This window comes from Lutjanus erythropterus, chromosome 15 (genome assembly GCF_056507025.1).
Source record: "Lutjanus erythropterus isolate fLutEry1 chromosome 15, fLutEry1.hap2, whole genome shotgun sequence".
Lineage (NCBI taxonomy): Eukaryota > Metazoa > Chordata > Actinopteri > Lutjaniformes > Lutjanidae > Lutjanus > Lutjanus erythropterus.
Window position 1 is genome coordinate 108,802 of NC_139331.1, and position 7,073 is coordinate 115,874.

The 7,073-nt window shown below is 37.4% G+C and overlaps 1 long non-coding RNA gene across 2 annotated transcripts; it reads right to left on the reverse strand.

Annotated features, from left to right (window-relative positions):
* Positions 1 to 1,339: 1,339 nt before the first annotated feature.
* Positions 1,340 to 3,887, reverse strand: LOC146313708 (uncharacterized). 2 transcript variants are annotated; one of them, XR_014771948.1, is made up of 3 exons: positions 3,644 to 3,887; positions 1,810 to 1,899; positions 1,340 to 1,679 (listed from the first exon to the last, which is right to left on the reverse strand). It is a non-coding gene; the product is annotated as an uncharacterized LOC146313708 (long non-coding RNA). The 2 variants fall into 2 exon arrangements; XR_014771947.1 differs by having other exon boundaries at positions 1,810 to 1,902.
* Positions 3,888 to 7,073: the final 3,186 nt, after the last annotated feature.

Sequence of the window (7,073 nt, forward strand, 5' to 3'; positions counted from 1 at the left end):
TCGGTAAAAGAGAGAAACTTCAGAAATTACAGAAATTCAGAAGGTGAATGGTTGTATTTCTCTATTTAAAATGGAAAATAAGTGTGAAAACATGTAATTTGTAGATACTTTGTAAGTTTATTTTGTCCACTGGACGTAGTGAACGTACGCAGCATGCGTAACATTGTGAATTTGCCGCTTGCGCACATCTCCCAGCTGAGACCCGAAAGGACGGGAGAAAGTGGGTGGGGGGACAATGGTATCGCCATTCGCGGATGGATGAGCTGATGATGATCGTTTGGAAAATTTTAGCATATCACCCAACCCTACTAGAAACTATTTGGAACTCAATAACAAAAGAGACTGTTGAAAACTACATAAAAACAATGCCAACACGAATGCACGCTGTTATCAAGGCCAAAGGAGACCATACAAAATATGACATTTTTTAATTATTATGTGTGGAAAGGGACTATTTAGTTGTTTCAGTTTGTTATTTGCCAAATAAAAAACAATAACATTTTTCATTTTAAACAAGTTTTTGAAAGACTTCTAAAATATTTATGTTTTCTTGTTTTTATAACAGGTGGTCTAATAAATTTGTTTAGCACTGTATATGCAGTGGTGGACAAAGTACTCAACCGCAGTACATGAGTCAAAGCATAGATATTCCTGGTCAAATATTACTCAACTACAAGTGAAAGTTGCTCAGTCAAAATTTTACTCGAGTTAAAGTACTAGAGTACTTGTTTTAAAAATATTTAAGTATTCAGAAGTACACGCTTTTAAAAATACTCTCTAATGATGCACTGACTTGCTTGTAGAACCACGATGAAAGACCTATAGAAATACCTATAAAAACTTCAGCATAGAAATACAGTCAAAAATAAAAAGGACAGCTATTGTCATTTTCTGACATAAAGTAAAAAAGTATAGAAAATTAGATTGAAACCAACTGTAAGGAGTTCTCCAAGTCTGTTAAATAACTGATTTCTTTCTGGCCCCTAGAGGCAGTATATACATTAATTATGTGTTTTTTTCACCCCAATAAAACAATCCAACATTAAAAGCCTACCTGAAATTATTTCTCTTTTTCTAATGATAATAACATCTTGAGATTTAATTTTGCCGTCACCATTACCGAGTTTGTTTGAATGAAAGAGGGAGAGTTTGTTTGTGCTTGTTACAGAGCATGCCTGGATGACGTGCTTCTGCTTTTACATCAATCCCAGTTGAGAGCGGGTACTGTAATTGGTTTCCTCTGTAAGGATCACAGCATGTGGCCAGTCGTATTTTAGAAAAGAAGAAACAGCAACAGCTGACTTCAAAGCTATGCTTAGACTAAAAGTAACGGAAATGTAGTGGTGTCAAGACTACAATATTTGTCTTTGAAATGTAAATGGAGTGTAAGTCGTATTTGCAGTGTGCAGGATTTATGTAGGCTCTGCTAGTGTCTCTAAAGACTGGAACAGTTTGTAGACTGCTCAGCAGTGCAGTCAAGAGTACAATTCATCGGTAGGTGTGTTCTGAACATGTCATCTGCCTCCTTGAACCTGCTGTAAGTGCCAGTGGGTAATGGGTACTTGCTTCTGATAGCAGTGATGATCCAGCTTGGCAGCACTCTTCTGTTACCACAACCAAGACATTCTCCTCTGACAGCCCACTCCAGCACCACATGATGGGCCGCAAGTCTGTGCTGGCTGGACGAGAGGAAAGGGTCAAGATGATTTTGAAATTTCTGAGGGCAAACTAATATATGCAACAGTAAATGCGCATCTTTCAGACAATTCTAGGCACAGATATTACATGCATGAAGACATTTATACTTACTCAATGGATAGTTGACCATTTGGTCCCTGTGGTTTTGGTTGCCTCCTCCAATTTATTTTGGGCACATGAAAGAAGGTATCCAGCACTGTCCTGCTGATCAGAGGGTGGGAATACTGTAAGATGGTGTGGTGGAAAATCTGAAAATTAAGACAAACCCCATGACCAAGATTGTTTTTGTGGTGTTTTAATAGAGTTCTGCAAAGGATCAGTACACGGTCACACACAAAGTGTAAAAGGAACTGATAACGAGTCAAGAATGTAAATCTGTCTTACAGGGTTAGGAGATGAAGGAGGTTGGGTCAGGATGGACCTGAACTGCTTATCGGGAGAGTCGGGATGTGATCGTGTTATCAGAAGCTTCCAAAGAAAGAACAACTGTGTGTTGGACGAGTAACCAGTTAGTGCCTGACAGAACATGAGAAATAACTATGAGGAACAACAGTGACCAGTTCAGCGTATTATTTTCCCACTACAATCCCCCCTTTTGATCATATGTGATCACATGCAAAAGAAAATTATAAAAGTATATAAAAGATCACACCTTCACTGCAAATAATAATCCTTACATATGGTAACATAATAGGAAAGTATAAGAGAGTGAAGAAACATCTGCAATGTTATGTCAATTATGATTTTAAAACATTACTCCATAAAATACTACCCCTAGAAAAAGCAAGATGCTGTTGTTGCAGATGGGAGGATTCAATATAACAAATGCAAGCAACTTAGGAAAGTTACATATATATTAACTAGGGGTGCAATGGATCGCAGTTGACCCGTGTCCCGTACGGATCACCCTCTACAGTTCGGCACGCATGTGATCCGCGGACTACATGTGAGCATCATAGTTTTACTGTCACTGTTACTTTTGTATAAGTTATAATAACTGAAATCTCAATTCAGAGTTGCAGTGAAAAGACGGGACAGATGCTGCTGTGTACAGTGCATCTCTGCCAAGAGTGGCTGATTTAAATGCCGTCACATCGCCTTGAGTGAAATCCAGACCGTAACTTTTTTTCACTGATGTAACTATGCTATCACCAAAGAAATGGATCATAAAACTGTGATGTTCATTGAAACTTTGGTGATATCAGCTGTCTTAACTTCTACACAGCTCCTCTCTACTCACTGGTGATGATTGATTGATCATGACTTCTAAACAATCAGATGTGCTGTGCTGTAGGTGGGACATTGAGCCAGACTACAGAGCGTAGTTGTGTATTATACTGTACAGTATATAATGATCTAATATATGTATAGTATATACATAGTACAGCACTGTATAAGTTTGAAGTTTTTAATATTATTATCATTATCATTACTATTATCATTATTATTACATTGGATAACTATGGTGATAATTACAGACAGATCAAAGACAAGTTTATTTTTAAAATAATTTAACCCTAATCCCACCACTTTTTTCTTTTTTGCTGATCCGAAAAATGATCCGATCCATGACTCAAAACCATGATCTGAAGCGTGAGTTTTTTGATGCGTTGCACCCCTAATATGAACACATAAATGTCAAAATCCAGATTGTCAACAGGATCAGGAATGCTTTCACCATTGCATGGTGGGAGCCAATCAGGAGTTCTTAACTGTGTCATCTGATGGAAAACAGTTTTTTTTTTCAACTGTAGGGAATGAACTCACAAAAAGAAAGCACACACTGAACCTCGCAGGCCACACCATCCAGGGTGTCTGAATGCATGCCATGGCTGTTGTTGGAGTTCCATCTCTGATCCCATTATGGTGACATTGAGGTTCACTCAGCACGCCACTTAGTTGGAGCTGTGGAAGTTCTCGTTGGACAGTATGCCAATACTGTTACCTCGTCTTCTCGTCCTCGCGATGTGATGACCTGTTCTGTCATAGTGGGACCCTTTTGCAGTGGCTGGCATGGATTCAGGTGACTCTTTCGGCAAACTTTACTGTCGTCTGTGTGGTCAGCAGCACCTGGAATGGACCTGTCCACCACTTAGAGCATCAAGTCTTCCACCTCAGGTCTCTCACCACTACCCAATCACCAGGCAGCAGGTCATGAAGAGGTCCTGTGGCTGGAGCTGGTAGCACTTCCTTTACCTGGTGGTGAATGTTAAATAAAACAGCTGTAGGAGTGGAGGGTGTTTGAGGGTCATCATATGGAAAGAATTCAGACAGTTAATTTTGGGCATGCTGCGGCCTTGGCTGCTGCTGGTGTTCTCCTGTGAAACTTGGTCATTGTTAGTGTGAGCATGACATTTACACACAGCAACCTGTTTTGGGAGCAGAACAGCATCCAGCAGTTGTAAAACAAGAGTGTGATGTGCTATAGGTTTGCCAGATGATGTGAAGCAGGAAGTGATTTGGCATTGACTGTATCATGTGGAAAGGGTACTAGAAATCTGTATTCAACTACAAGTACTGTTACATTGCTAAAACATTACTCAATTACAAGTAAAAGTACTGGCGTTAGAAAAATACTTCAGTAAAAGTACAAAGTATTTGTCTGAAAAACTACTAGAGTATTAGTTACTTTCAACCGTTGATGTCACTGTCACCTCTCCAAACTAGGGTTGCAAATTTTGTGTATTTTCTGGAACCAATCGTTAAAAATGTTAACAACTGATTAATCATTAATAATATAAGATTATTAGTAAAGACACATAACACATTTTATTTCCTATTTTTTTTCTTATTTTCTTTTTTTTCTCTTTTTAAGTCAAAGTTTAAGTTTCCTTATTCAACAAATGGCTCTGCAGACAAAACAATATAAAATGAGGTTCAGTTACTACCAAAACTATTGATTAAACATCAATGAATACATTTCTAATTGTGTAAATTCTAAATGGCAATTAATTGACTAATGATTAATCATTAACACCCTTATCAGTTGCTGCCACACCATTTTGTTTTGTTTTTCAGTTCTATGTCTTTTCATTGGCTCGTCCGTGATCAGATCACCTGATTGGCCTCAAAAATGCAGATGAAAGCTTTGGATATTAATTCAAATTGTACTCAGTACTCAACTGTGATTTTGAAAGTAACTAAGTAGATTACATGGTGAAATCAATACTTAAGTACATGTAAAATTACAGACTTGAAAATTTGCTCATGAAATTACAATTACCCCCCAAAAACTGAGGTTAACTTAACTGCAGTAATTTGAGTATTTGTAATTAGTTACTTCCACCCCTGGTTACCACAGCAAAACCAACTTGATTTATTTTTTCCTTTGTCAGGGTTGCGTGATGCTGAGCCATCAACAAACAGTTCAAAATCTGGATTTTGCAATGCTGTTTCTTGCAAATCTGTTCTTGGGGAACAAATTTCAGTTATTGTAACAACATAGTTGTGTTCTCCTCCATCACCTTCTGTGGGGAAAAGAGTTGCAGGGTTAAGGACATTGTATCTATTCACAGTGATATAAGGGATTTCAAATAGAACAGTGTTATAAAAGAGCAATCTTGCTGCTGAAAGATAAGATGTTTTCTGCTAAAGCAAAATAAATGAAACAACATGTGGAACGAGCAGAGTTAGTTTACAGTCACCTTAAAAAGTAGGAATTCCTGTAGCTAAAGCGTCAAGTTTAGCTGAAATGTAGGCTACAGGTCTCTGTCTGTCTCCGTGGTCCTGGAGTAACACTCAACACTCTTTGTCTACAGTCTGAGCGAAAGGTCGGTTTGGATCTGGTAACCCAAGAGTTGGAGTCGTCAGAGTCTTCCGAAGGACAAGTTTTAAGTCAACAAATGTTTACCCTGCATCAGCAGTCCATGTCACTTTACTATGTGCTTCTAGGCCTCACCCAGGTGCGATTGCACTCAGGGGGGCCTCGAGGACACCAGTGAAAACACCAGTGGGAATGAAGGGCCTGCAACAGGAACACAAAAGGCATAACTTGTTTCTTTATGATTGGGTTTGAAAATGTTTTAAAATGCTTTTACTCTTTTTTGGGAGAGGGATTTGCCCTCACATGTCATCACATGACCCAAAAATGTCACTTGTTGTTGGACAAACTGCGGTTTTGACGAGCTAGCTTTGTGACCTTCTTCATCCAAATGTTTCAAATGTGTCTTTTTCACACTGAGCTTGAGTTGGAACACAAATCATTTGATCATCAACATTGTAATCATGCACTTCCTTGTGACAGATTTAATGAGCTCAAACTGTGTTTTGAATTTGTGTTTTGTGTGTGTTTATCTTTCACTCACTACTGAAAGTACACAACACAATAAAAACTCGATATTTTTATAATAGTGAAATATAAAATGAGCTTTTACGTTGTCTGATTGACTGCATTTATTTATTGGTTTGAATAATGGTTTACAGTCTAATGATGTGTGTTTGTATTGATTACTTACAGGAGCTCATCTGGCTAATTATCAGCTAAAACTGTTTCTGTTTCCTTTCTTCATACAGTGTAATTATCACCTATTGTTTGTGCACTTTTGTGCCATACAGTTTGTCCAGAAAGCTCAAATAAATGTGAATTCATCATAGGCAAAAGTGACTTCTCCTAAAAATGACTTCATTCCAGGCCTGAGCATACATTGCCAATAGGCAGTTCTGACAAAGAAAGAACCAATACTTTTATAGTCATACTCCTATTATGCTATATCACATGGAAGCAGCTTACCTTAATAGTGATAACGCACTTGCCACTCTGTATTTTACACCCAGCAGCAAAGTCCTGTAACACAAGTATACACACTGAGTGTTAAAGTGAAAACAAAACACTGCATGCCAAAAACATAATATAGGACAAGCAATTTTATAATTCCTTTAGAATAAAAAAAAAAAACATTCAAAAAACACAGAGAAACCCATCGTTACTTTGTGATCATCTCATGAAATCTTGGAATTGATTCAACAAAGTACGTAGTAATTTTTGTGGTACTGGATCTTTTGTTTGTTCTGTTTTGTTATATGATTTTGTCTTTTATGTTGATGCAGAACAGGAATTAGCTGTAAAGTTTTAAGATACAAGTTTTAAGTGAGTCAGAGCTGTTTAATTCTGATTTTATTACGTTATTTTAATATTTTCCTGCAAAATAATAAATGAAATAAAAGTGAAAAATGTTGTGTGTTATTGTAAGTTTTAATGCTTTCACAAAGTAATAAAACTATTTGTGCAGCATCATGCATGATGTACATAAAATAAGTACAACATTGACTTTGATGCATTATTAGTTTTTGTGCACCATCAGATTTGAACTTTTTCCCCCTTTCATACTGTTGGTGGATGAAATTTCCCCATTGACTTCCATTATAACCACATTTTT